The sequence below is a fragment of the Mesoplodon mirus genome (assembly GCF_964341445.2).
Source record: "Mesoplodon mirus genome assembly, chromosome: 5".
Taxonomy (NCBI): domain Eukaryota; kingdom Metazoa; phylum Chordata; class Mammalia; order Artiodactyla; family Ziphiidae; genus Mesoplodon; species Mesoplodon mirus.
Genome location: NC_138980.1, coordinates 57,033,230 through 57,046,828, shown reverse-complemented (window position 1 = coordinate 57,046,828; position 13,599 = coordinate 57,033,230). Strand labels below are relative to the sequence as shown.

At 40.2% G+C, this 13,599-nt stretch overlaps 1 protein-coding gene across 9 annotated transcripts in view; it reads right to left on the bottom strand.

Moving 5' to 3' along the window:
* Positions 1 to 468: 468 nt before the first annotated feature.
* LOC309804872 (uncharacterized protein) overlaps positions 469 to 13,599 on the bottom strand; it is a 121,632-nt gene continuing 108,501 nt past the window's right edge. For 8 of the 9 annotated variants that reach the window (XM_082622544.1, XM_082622543.1, XM_082622547.1 and 5 more), the window contains one exon: positions 469 to 1,721. The gene's annotated coding sequence lies outside the window, so the exon portion shown is untranslated. The remainder of the gene's footprint in view (positions 1,722 to 13,599) is intronic. The other variant, XM_082622546.1, reaches the window with a different exon arrangement.

Sequence of the window (13,599 nt, the reverse complement as noted above, 5' to 3'; positions counted from 1 at the left end):
AGCTTCAGTAAGTGGGTGAATAGTTGTGCAGTTTACACAGACATAGAATGCAGGAGGGAGAACAGATTTTGGAAGTAAGATGACTAGTATTTAGTATCTGGTTTAACGTGTTGAGTTTGAGGTGCTTGTGATATTCAGGTGGGTACTTTTAGGATGTAGTTGGAAACCTGGGAAAGATTTTATAGCTGGGATTATGTTTGGGGGGGTTATCTGCATAATTAGACTGGGAGAAGTGAGGTGCTAATGCAGAACTGGGAAAATGCTAAAGAGGAGTGGAAGGGGAAGAGGGGGGAAAAGACAAAGCAAGGAGATGGAAAAGGTCATGTGATGTGAACTGATTATGAGAGGGATGCAGTCGTACTCTGTGAGTACGACTAATAACTCACTGGGGTTGGGGGGTTAGGAATTAGAGACAGTGGGAACAGACAACTCTTTCCAGGAATAGAACGTAGTATAGAGGTAAGAGAGGAAGGGTTCGGAGAAAATGGTCAAGGGGGGATAGATATATGTGACAAGATTCTGATTGGTTTGCTCAGCATCTATTCCAATTTTTTTTTTCTAATATGCCTTCCTGGGTGGCAGAGGCTAGAAAGTGAAAAACTATACTGAACGTGAAAAACTCCCATTTTCCTAACTAAACTTTAGCCAGAGATTCATGTGTGATTTAGATTTTGCTAATTGGATGCATGCATTGGAAGCTGAGTTTGGAATCTAGTTGGGTTGGGAGAGATACTGCCAGGTGTGAGGCATTCATGGTGCTGATGTGAATCCAATAAGAATCAGTAGACTGGGAACTGCTGGGTGTGCGGCCAAGGCCGTGTGTGCTGCCCAGTCTTTCTGAGTCGGATTCCTGGTCTGTAAGGCGGAGGGTATCAGAATTAAATGTGAAAATCCTTCCAAGGTTCTAGGTGACTGAACGTGAAGACTTTCAGGCAGTCCACCAGGTGGTGATACAGCTCTTTTTTCACATGGAACAGTCAGCTCACAGAAGTTTCCAGAGTCAATCCCATCATATTCCTAGCAGGTCAAGAGTTTATTTTACAGTTCTGGTTTCAGAGACTCTGGAGGTAACAGAGGGACCATCCAGTCCAACCTCCCCTGTAATGAAGGAATCCCCTTATTAACCCTGGGGTTGCCAGTCGTTGCCTATTTGGTATTTCCCTGTGTGGCCCTAGACCACCTGCCTCAGGTTCACCCAGGAACATTCGCTTACACACGCAGCTTCCAGGGCTCTGCTTCACACTTACTGAGAGTCCCTGGAAGAGGGTTCTTGAGTGTCTGCTTTGTAAAAACAAGCTCTATGGGTGATCAGTGAACATGTCAAAATTGGAGAACCAAGTGCCAGGGAAAAGGAGTCCTCTTCTTGCTGAAACAACCCCTTGATAGCTGTTCTGTTAGAATTCTTCCTTCAGTGGGAGAGAGGTGGGGACCCAGGGGCACCAGCTCGGCCCTCTTGGGGCCACCCTGAAGAGATCAACTTCCTTTTCCTGTGACAATGTCTGAACAATTTGAAGATAGCTATCATGACTTACCTCATCTTCTCTAAGTGAAAGATTCACACTTTGCATTAGGCATTGGCTGTCATCCTCCCTCCCTCCCTTTCCGGGAGACAGTATAGCCAGAGATTAAGAGCAAGGGCCTGAAGAATCTTGGCTTCGCTGTTCACTAGCTTTATGATTGTGGGCAAGTAACATAGACTCTTTGAGCCTCAATTATCTCACCTGTAAGACAGATGTAAAATTATACTTACATCACAGAACTGTTACGAGTATTAAATGAGGTCACAAATGCAAGGTGAAAAGGTAAAATACAGCAAATAATCAATGTGATCTATATGAATGAGTCTCAGTTTCTCGAGCCTGTCTGATGGTCATGACAGTTACTTCTGAGTGTGGGGACGATTAAATGAGATAATGTAAGTAAAGGATTTGGCCAGTGTCTGACTCATAGGAGTCTCTCAATAATGGTAACTATAAGGTAGCCAATAATGTAAAAACACTAAAGGCCTATGATCCTAATGGGGTGGGATTTAAAAAATCACTAGTTAAAGCAGTGAGTTTAGCAGAAAACTTCCCCACTGGCACCCTGTAGGATTGACACTAAATTCACAAATGTCCTTAGAACTAATATAAAAATTGTACTTCTTCTCCCTTCAGACATTATTTCATAGCTAACTCACAATTAATAAAATACAACGTTTTCCAGTTTTAATTCTTCATAGAAATTGCCTTCTAAACTTTTAAGAGTGCAAAAAAACATTTACAATCTTTAAGATAAAACTTTAATCAGGTCTCTACATAATTCTTGCTAAAGAGAAAGAATGGAAAAGGATTGTGAGATGAAATAAGAATAAAATTGCCTTTGAAACCCTTAATCCCCAAAGTTGAAGTAGCAACTTTTAAATTGTCCAAGTCACACAAATAATTTAATTGAGGTGTATGAAAGCTCTTCAATTCCCGTAAAGATTTACAATGCTAGAAAGAAAGTTTCTGTGTTAGCAGGTCTCTAACATTTTTTATCAAAATCATAAAAATTATTGTGTGTATTTAAATTTGGACAGCTACCATTATACAGTGAATTGTTTACATGCACAAACTTTCGAGTCAAGCAGACTGAATTCCCATCTGGCTCCGCCAGTGTGTTCTTGAAAGTAGCTGTCTTGGAGTCTTACTGCCCTCATTAGTAAAAGGGAAGGTTTGTTGATCTCTGCAGGGCCACTGGAAGAATTAAGTCAGGCTCTGTACCTAAAATATTTACAGAGAGCTGGGCCTGTGTAAATACTCAATGTTTATGTTACCTAAAAACAAAGGAGGATTGTTAGCTCTATCGTAGAGAATATAGATACAAGTGGGGCAGTTCTGCTGGATTAGTCTCCCTAGATTGGTTTCACCCAAATACCTCAGGGAACACTCATTCCCAGGGCATGAGCAGGAGGGTGGAAAGGGTGAGCAGGCTGGGGTGGAAGTGGGGTGGGAGACGGTAAGAGACAGCTTTTCTGTGCTCCTGGACCCAGTTCCAAAGTGCATGTGAGTTGTGGAGGTGTGGGCATTCCCTGCACCAACAAGCAATTCTCAGACACCAGTAGGTGTCCAAGAGTTCAACTCAATTCTGGAACCTGGGAATAGCATTAGATTCTACAGGTAAAGAACTCAGTCCTATAAGACCACCTTCTATTTTAGATGCCAATGGCAAGCCTAGGTTGTTACCTGTCCTTCTGGCCCATTGGCTATAAATCAGAGGGTTTCCATGACCTCCTCCTTGGGTTTGATTAATTTGGTAGAACAGCTCATAGACCTCAGGAAATTTACTCCCACATTACCCATTTATTACAATGGATATTAAAGGATTTGAATCAACAGCCAAATGAGGAGACGTATAGGGCAAGGTCCCAAACAAAGGGGCTTCTGTCCTCATGGAGTTTGGGGCTGGGTAAGGGTAGAACATGAAAAACATTCTGGTTCCCTAACCTGGAAGCTCTCCAAACCTCCTCCTTTTGGGTTTTTATGGAGGTTTCATTAATAGGCGTGATTGATTAACTCATTGACCATTGGTGATTCATACAACCTCTAGCCTCTCTCCCGTACCCAGAAATCAGGAGGCGGGACTGAAAGTTCCACCCCTCTATTCCTGGCAGCCAGCCCCCATTCGTAAGTGCTTTCCAAAAATCACCTCACGAACATAACCCAGAAGTGGTGAAAAGGGGCTTGTTATGAATAATAACAAGACCTATTTCACCTTTATGGCTCTGAAGGGTTTTCAGGAACTGAGAACGAGACCAAATATTATAACAAAAGAGTATTGCTCTTATTGCTAAGGAAATTCCAAAGGTTTGGGGAGCTGAAAGCCACAACTGTGGATGAAGACCAAGTAAAATGAGAAACATATTTTGGTCATCTGAATGACCAAGTATATATATTTCTTATAAATTACAATATCACAACAGCTAAAGAGTCTGAGGAGAAATTAGGGTAAGGTAAGCTAGCTAAAGCTGAGTTGGAGGATTGTGATTGGTGAATGTCAGGGTTCCTTGTGGGTGTTTCCAGTAAATGACTGAGGTTTTGATCTGTGATGTAGGCTGGGCTGTGGGCTCACCCTCCATTTTGTGGCCCAATAAATGAACTCACTTTATCACAACAGTATAAGAAATATATTTTAATGAATCTTTAAATTGTTATTAGTGGCTTTAGAATTTCCACTACTGGGGTTTTTTATACTTCATTACTTTTAATCAAGATTTGTACCTCAGAAAACATACTTAAAATTCTGTTGTTATCGTTGTTGTTGTTAGAAAAAATCTAGTATGACTGCTGCTGTGTCACTTGTTCATGGCAATTATCTGGGACATGTATAACAAAGAATGCGTACTAAAAATGAAGATATTTTGTGCTCTAGGAATCGAACCGCAGTTGGCCAAAGAATGATTTATGGAATCCCTGAACATCAGGGCAGTAGATTGCTCTTATTTTCAATTTTTCCATACTTAGTACTAAATTATTTTGAACTTATGGGAAGTCAAGCTAAATAAACCACAACTTTTCATGTTGTTGCAAGAAGCCTGATACTTTCAAAAGGGACTAATACTCTTTCTTGGTGTAATGGATTGAACAGTGGCCCCCAAAAGCTTTGTCCACTTCCTAATTCTCTGAACCTATGAATGTGAACTCATTTGGGAAAAAGGTCTTTGTTGATGTCATTAAGTTAAGGATTTTGAGATAAAGAGATCACCCTGGATTATTTGAGTGGGCTCTAAATCCAAAGACAAGCATCCTTATGAAAGTCACATAGAGGAGAGACACAGAGAGAGAAGAGGAAGAAGCAATCTGACCATGGGGGCAGAGACAGGAGTGATGTGGCCACAAGCCAAGGAATGCTCAGAGCCAGCAAAGGACAGAAGAGCCAAGCAATGCATTGTCCCCCAGAGCCTCTGGAGGGAGTGTGGCCCTGCTGACACCTTAATTTCAGACCTCTGGCATCTAAAACTGTGAGAGGATAATTTTCTCTTGTTTTAAGCCACTAAGTTTGTGGAAATTTGTTAAGGCGGCCCTAGGAAACTAATACACTTGGTAAACTGATGTGGGATGACAAAGTTTTTCAACAACTGTATGAATGCTAAAAATTCTAAAAAGTAAACAATACTGGATAAGGAGAGATAACATATACACACTGGAAAGGGAAAGGAGAAGGAGAAGGAAGGGGTTCAGGGAAGAGAGAAAAAGAAGGGTGGTAATCATAATGTAAGCTAAGGTTTGTCAGGCTTCCAGCAAAAGTATAAACTGTTGGAGTCCAGGGCAGGCTGCCCCCAAATATTCCACAGTGGCACATTATTTTGAATTACAGTTATTTAAGAAACGGCTAACACAAGAGGGACACGTCAACCCTCCTGTCTCCCGGAAGGCAGGAAATAAATCTCCCATGTGAAAGGTGCCCTCCCCACGTCTGGAGGTAAAAGGACACACTTATCGCCAGAGATAGGGAATTCAGCCTGAGAATCCTGTATAAACAAACCTTGTTACTTCTTTAATTCACTACCCAAGCCCCAAATCTGTTTAGATTCTTCACTAATTAAGCACCCAAAGCCTAAGTTTGTCCCGTTGATTCCTCACAAATTTATTGTCTAAAAAGTATAAAAGCTGCTTCTTTTGTAGGAATATGCTATAATTTGTTTAGTCGTTTTACTGTTTATGGACATTTAGGTTGTTTCCCATTTGGGGCTATTATGAACCGGGCTGCTAACACTCTTCTTTTAATCTTTTTGTGAACATGCTTTAATTTCTCTTGGATAAGTGCCTGAGTGGAATTGTTTCGTCATAGGGTAAGATGCAAATTTAATTATATAACCAACTGCTGGACAGATCTTCAAAGTGGCTGTACATTTTATACTCCCAGCAGCAATGCATGAGTGTTCCAGTTGAGTTACATCCTTGTCAACATTTGGTATAGTCTTTTTTATTTTACTCATTAATTTTGACATTTCTGTGAAATGATATATCATTGGTGGTTTTAATTTGCATTTCTCCATTGACTGAAGATATTGAGCACTTTTCCAGGAGTTTATTAGCAAACTACTCTTCTTTTCTGAAGTAACTGTTCAAGTCTTTTGCCTATTTTTAAAAATTGGGCTTTTTGGGAGACCCTCAAGATGGCAGAGGAGTAAGACGTGGTGATCACCTTCCTCCCCACAAATACATCAAAAATACATCTACATGTGGAACAACTCCTACAGAACACCTACTGAATGCTGGCAGAAGACCTCAGACTTCCCAAAAGGCAAGAAACTCCCCACATACCTGGCCGTGTGGCTGACAGGGTATTGGTGCTCCAGCCGGGTGTCAGGCCTGTGCCTCTGAGGTGGGAAAGCCGAGTTCACGATATTGGTCCACCAGACACCTCCCAGCTGCACGTAATATCAAATGGTGAAAGCTCTCCCAGAGATCTCCATCTCAATGCTAAGACCCAGCTGCACTCAACGACCAGCAGGCTACAGTGCTGGACACCCTATGCCAAACAACTAGCAAGACAGGAACACAACACCACCCATTAGCAGAGAGGCTGCCTAAAATCATAATAAGGTCACAGACACCCCAAAACACACCAATGGACGTGGTCCTGCCCACCAGAAAGACAAGATCCAGCCTCATCCACCAGAACACAGGAACCAGTCCCCTCCACCAGGAAGCCTACACAACCCACTGAACCAACCTTAGCCACTGGGGGCAGACACCAAAAACAATGGGAACTACGAACCTGCAGCCTGCGAAAACGAGACCCCAAACACAGTAAGTTAAGCAAAATAAGAAGACAGAGAAACACACAGCAGAAGAAGGAGCAAGGTAAAAACCCACCAGACCAAACAAATGAAGAGGAAATCAGCAGTCTACCTGAAAAAGAATTCAGAGTAATGATAGTAAACATGACCCAAAATCTTGGAAATAGAATGGAGAAAATACTAGAAATGTTTAACAAGGACCTAGGAGAACTAAAGAGCAAACAAACAATGATGAACAACACGATGCATGAAATTAAAAATTCTCTAGAAGGAATCAATAGAAGAATAACTGAGGCAGAAGAACGGATAAGTGACCTGGAAGATAAAATAGTGGAAATAACTAGCACAGAGCAGAATAAAGAAAAAAGAATGAAAAGATTTGAGGACAGTGTCAGAGACCTCTGGGACAACATTAAATGCACCAACATTCGAATTATAGGGGTCCCAGAAGAAGAAGAGAAAAATAAAGGGACTGAGAAAATATTTGAAGAGATTATAGTTGAAAACTTCCCTAATATGGGAAAGGAAATAGTCAATCATATCCAGGAAGTGCAGAGAGTCCCATATGGGATAAATCCAAGGAGAAACACATCAAGACACATATTAATCAAACTATCAAAAATTAAATACAAAGAAAAAATATTAAAAGCAGCCAGGGAAAACCAACAAATAACATATAAGGGAATCCCCAGAAGGTTAAGAGCTGATCTTTCAGCAGAAACTCTGCAAGCCAGAAGGCAGTGGCAGGACATATTTAAAGTGATGAAAGGGAAAAACCTACAACCAAGATTACCCAGCAAGGATCTCATTCAGATTTGACAGAGACATTAAAATCTTTACAGACAAGCAAAAGCTAAGAGAATTCAGCACCACCATACCAGCTTTACAACAAATGCTAAAGGAACTTCTCTAGGCAGGAAACACAAGAGAAGGAAAAGACCTACAATAACAAACCCAAAACAATTAAGAAAATGGTAATAGGAACAAACATATCGATAACTACCTTAAACGTAAATGGATTAAATGCTCCAACCAAAAGACGTAGACTGGCTGAATGGATACAAAAACAAGATCCATATGTATGTTGTCTATAAGAGACCACCTCAGACCTAGGGACACATACAGACTGAAAGTGAGGGGATGGAAAAAGATATTCCATGCAAATGGAAATCAAAAGAAAGCTGGAGTAGCTATTCTCATATCAGACAAAATAGACTTTAAAATAAAGACTATTACAAGAGACAAAGAAGGACACTACATAATGACCAAGGGATCAATCCAAGAAAAAGATATAACAATTGTAAATATTTATGTACCCAACACAGGAGCACCTCAATACATAAGGCAAAAGCTAACAGCCATAAAAGGGGAAATGGACAGTAACACAATCATAGTAAGGGACTTTAACACCCCACTTTCGCCAATGGACAGATCATCCAAAATGAAAATAAATAAGGAAACATGAGCTTTAAATGATACATTAAACAAGATGGACTTAATTGATATTTATAGGACATTCCATCCATAAACAACAGAATACACTTTCTTCTCAAGTGCTCATGGAACATTCTCCAGGATAGATCATATCTTGGGTCACAAATCAAGCCTTGGTAAATTTAAGAAAATTGAAATCATATCAATTATCTTTGCCAACCACAACGTTATGAGACTAGATATCAATTACAGGAAAAAAATCTGTAAAAAATAAAAACACATGGGGGCTAAACAACACACTACTAAATAACCAAGAGATCACTGAAGAAATCAAAGAGGAAATCAAAAAATACCTAGAAACAAATGACAATGAAAACACAGTGACCCAAAACCTATGGGATACAGCAAAAGCAGTTCTAAGAGGGAAGTTTATAGCAATACAATCCTACCTCAAGAAACAAGAAACATCTCAAATAAACAACCTAACCTTACACCTAAAGCAATTAGAGAAAGAAGAAAAAAAAACCCCCCAAAGTTAGCAGAAGGAAAGAAATCATAAAGATCAGATCAGAAATAAATGAAAAAGAAATGAAGGAAACAAAAGTGAAGATCAATAAAACTAAAAGGTGGTTCTCTGAGAAGATAAACAAAATTGATAAACCATTAGCCAGACTCATCAAGAAAAAAAGGGAGAAGACTCAAATCAATAGAATTAGAAATGAAAAAGGAGAAGTAACAACTGACACTGCAGAGATACAAAGGATCATGAGAGATTACTACAAGCAACTATATACCAATAAAATGGACAACCTGAAAGAAATGGACAAATTCTTAAAAAAGCACAACCTTCTGAGACTGAACCAGGAAGACATAGAAAATATAAACAGACCAATCACAAGCACCGAAATTGAAACTGTGATTTAAAATCTTCCAACAAACAAAAGCCCAGGACCAGATGGCTTCACAGGCAAATTCTATCAAACATTTAGAGAAGAGCTAACACCTATCCTTCTCAAACTCTTCCAAAATACAGCAGAGGGAGGAACACTCCCTAACTCATTCTACGAGGCCACCATTACCCTGATACCAAAACCAGACAATGATGTCACAAAGAAGGAAAACTACAGGCCAATATCACTGATGAACATAGATGCAAAAATCCTCAACAAAATACTAGCAAACAAAATCCAACAACACATTAAAAGGATCATACACTATGATCAAGTGGGGTTTATCACAGGAATGCAGTTTCTTCAATATACACAAATCAATCAATGTGATAAATCATATTAACAAACTGAAGAATAAAAACCATATGATCATCTCAACAGATGCAGAAAAAGCTTTTGACAAAATTCAACACCAATTTATGATAAAAACCCTCCAGAAAGTAGGCATAGAGGGAACTTACCTCAACCTAATAAAGGCCACATATGACAAACCCACAGCCAACATTGTTCTCAATGGTGAAAAACTGAAACCATTTCCTCTAGATCAGGAACAACACAAGGTTGTCCACTCTCACCACTATTATTCAACGTAGTTTTGGAAGTTTTAGCCACAGCAATCAGAGAAGAAAAAGAAATAAAAGGAATCCAAATCAGAAAAGAAGAAGTAAAGCTGTCACTGTTTCCAGATGACATGATACTATACACAGAGAATCCTAAAGATGCTACCAGAAAACTACTAGAGCTAATCAATGAATTTGGTAAAGTAGCAGGATACAAAATTAATGCACAGAAATCTCTTGCATTCCTATGCATTAATGATGAAAAATCTGAAAGAGAAATTAAGGAAACACTCCCATTTACCATTGCAACAAAAAGAATAAAATAACTAGGAATAAACCTACCTAAGGAGACAAAAGACCTGTATGCAGAAAACTATAAGACACTGATGAAAGAAATTAAAGGTGATACAAACAGATGGAGAGATATACCATGTTCTTGGATTGGAAGATTCAACATTGTGAAAATGACTATACTACCCAAAGCAATCTATAGATTCAATGCAATCCCTATCAAACTACCAATGTCATTTTTCACAGAACTAGAACAAAAAATTTCACAATTTGTATGGAAACACAAAAGACCCCGAATAGCCAAAGCAATCTTGAGAAAGAAAAATGGAGCTGGAGGAATCAGGCTCCCTGACTTCAGACTATACTACAAAGCTACAGTAATCAAGACAGTATGGTACTGGCACAAAAACAGAAAGATAGACCAATGGAACAGGATAGAAAGCCCAGAGATAAACCCACACACATATGGTCAACTTATTTTTGATAAAGGAGGCAAGAATATACAATGGAGAAAAGACAGCCTCTTCAGTAAGTGGTGCTGGGAAAACTGGACAGCTACATGTAAAAGAATGAAATTAGAACACTCCTTAACACCATACACAAAAATAAACTCACAATGGATTAAAGACCTAAATGTAAGGCCAAACACTATCAAACTCTTAGAGGAAAACATAGGCAGAACACTCTATGACATAAATCACAGCAAGATCCTTTTTGACCCACCTCCTAGAGAAATGGGAATAAAAACAAAAATAAACAAATGGGACCTAATGAAACTTAAAAGCTTTTGCAGAGCAAAGGAAACCATAAACAAGACAAAAAGACCACCCTCAGATGGGAGAAAATATTTGCAAATGAAGCAACTGACAAAGGATTAATCTGCAAAATATACAAGCAGCTCATGCAGCTCAATATCAAAAAAACAAACAACCCAATCCAAAAATGGGCAGAAGACCTAAATAGACATTTCTCCAAAGAAGATATACAGATTGACAACAAACACATGAAAGGATGCTCAACATCACTAATCATTAGAGAAATGCAAATCAAAACTACAATGAGGTATCACCTCACACCAGTCAGAATGGCCATCATCAAAAAATCTACAAACAATAAATGCTGGAGAGGGTGTGGAGAAAAGGGAACCCTCTTGCACTGTTGGTGGGAATGTAAATTGATACAGCCACTATGGAGAACAGTATGGAGGTTCCTCAAAAAACTAAAAATAGAACTACCATACGACCCAGCAATCCTACTACTGGGCATATACCCTGAGAAAACCATAATTCAAAAAGAGTCATGTACCACAATGTTCGTTGCAGCTCTATTTGCAATAGCCAGGACATGGAAGCAACCTAAGTGTCCATCGACAGATGAATGGATAAAGAAGATGTGGCACATATATACAATGGAATATTACTTAGCCATAAAAAGAAATGAAACTGAGTTATTTGTAGTGAGGTGGATGGACTAGAGTCTGTCATACAGAGTGAAATAAATCAGAAAGAGAAAATTACCGTATGCTAACACATATACATGGAATCTAAAAAAACAAAACAAAAAAATGGTCATGAAGAACCTAGGGGCAGGACAGGAATAAAGTCGGAGATGTAGCAAATGGACTTGAGGACACGGGGAGGGGGAAGGGAAAGCTTGGACAAAGTGAGAGAGTGGCATGGACATATATACACTACCAAATGCAAAATAGATAGCTAGTGGGAAGCAGCCTCATAGCACAGGGAGATCAGCTTGGTGCTTTTTGACCACCTAGAGGGGTGGGATAGGGAGGGTGGGAGGGAGACACAAGAGGGAGGAGATATGGGGATGTATGTATATGTATAGCTGATTCACTTTGTTATACAGCAGAAACTAACACATCACTGTAAAGGAATTATACTCCAATAAAGATGTTAAAAAAAAATTAGGCTTTTTGTTGATTTCTAGGTATTCTCTATATAGTCTCGTGCAAGTTCTTTGCTGATATGTGTTTTACAAATATTGTCTCTCAGCCTTGTTTTGTGGCTTGTGTTTTAATTTTTAAATGGTGTTTTGATTAGCAGACATCTCTAATCTGATAAAGCCTAACTGAATAATTTTCCTCTTATGGTTCACGCTTCTCGTGTTCTGTCCAAGAAATCTTTCTCTATCCCAAGCCTGTGAGGATATTCTATGCTATTTTTTTTAGGTTTATGGTTATGGTTTTCCAGTGAGGTCTACGAACCATCCCAAATTATGCCTTGAAGTCACATGGTGTAAATCTTCCAACTTCTTTTCAAAATTGTTTTGGCTTTTCTATATCTTTTGCATTTTTACATAAAATTAGGAATCGACACGTGAAAAAACCCAGCCAGAATTTTTTTTTTTTTTTTTTTAATGTAGTATGCGGGCCTCTCACTGTTGTGGCCTCTCCAGTTGCAGAGCACAGGCTCTGGACGCGCAGGCTCAGCGGCCATGGCTCACAGGCCTAGCCGCTCCGCGGCATGTGGGATCCTTCCCGACCGGGGCACGAAGCCCTGTCCCCTGCATCGGCAGGCGGACTCTCAACCACTGCGCCACCAGGGAAGCCCCCAGCCAGAATTTTGATTGGGTTTACATTCACCCATGCTCTTCTCCCTGGTTCCTCTCATGGAGTGTGGGATGGGCAAGCCTCTCTGCTTCCAGCAACTAAAGGCTGGATTCTGTAGAGATGGGGACCCTAATGATTGGGGGCTTTTTCCCTTTTGGGTCAGATGAGAACAGTTTTACTGAATGGAAACTGTTTAAGCAACATCCGTACCTGCTACATTACCAGGCCTGTAATGTTTATAAGTGAGTGTCTCTGGCATTTTGTTTGAATGGGCTGGTTTTCTTCATTGTGCTTGGAGAAAACCCAGAAGAAACATGTTGTCCCCACCCTATTATCTCTAAGTGTCCTTAGACTTCTGTGTATCAAATTGAAACCCCAAACTAAAGACACAAACCATCCCATGCCCCTCCTGATCTTTTCCCAGGGCTCTCTCACTGCAGCTTAGTACCTTACCAGGAGGACATTGGCGAGCCCCTGAGCCCAGCACTGGAAGGTGCTTCAGGGCTGCCCTGGCCATTAATAATCTGGGCCTGAGTACAGTGTGTTTGGCAGCAGTAGTTGCTGGAGGTTTTCTGTTCTAGGCACCAAAATCCAAGCCACTCCTTTCTTCCTCCTGTGGAGGTGGGAGGACTTGCTTCTCTTTTTGTATTTCTTGCTGGGAGGGTCCAGCCATTTAGGTCCAGAGAGTCTGCCTGGAAAGTGGCTGGTTGTTGAGTTATCTCCCTGAGTCTCTAAGCTCAGCTCAAAAACCTGCAATCCTTCAATTTCAGGAACCTGAGAACAGCTCCCAGCAGAGGGTCAATGCTGTCCTTGTCTGGAGACAGAATAAGCTCAACGACTCCTATATGATGACTTGGGAAAAGTAGCCTTTTTCATAAATTCCTCTAATGTATGGAGCTTTTGGATACTGAATTTTCTGGGGAGGGTGCACTTATACTAGGGATCCTTAACCAGCCCTTGAATCAAGCAGAAATGGTGACCATCAAGGAGTTGAAGACATTATTTCGGCCAGGCCTATCAGCCAGGACTGTC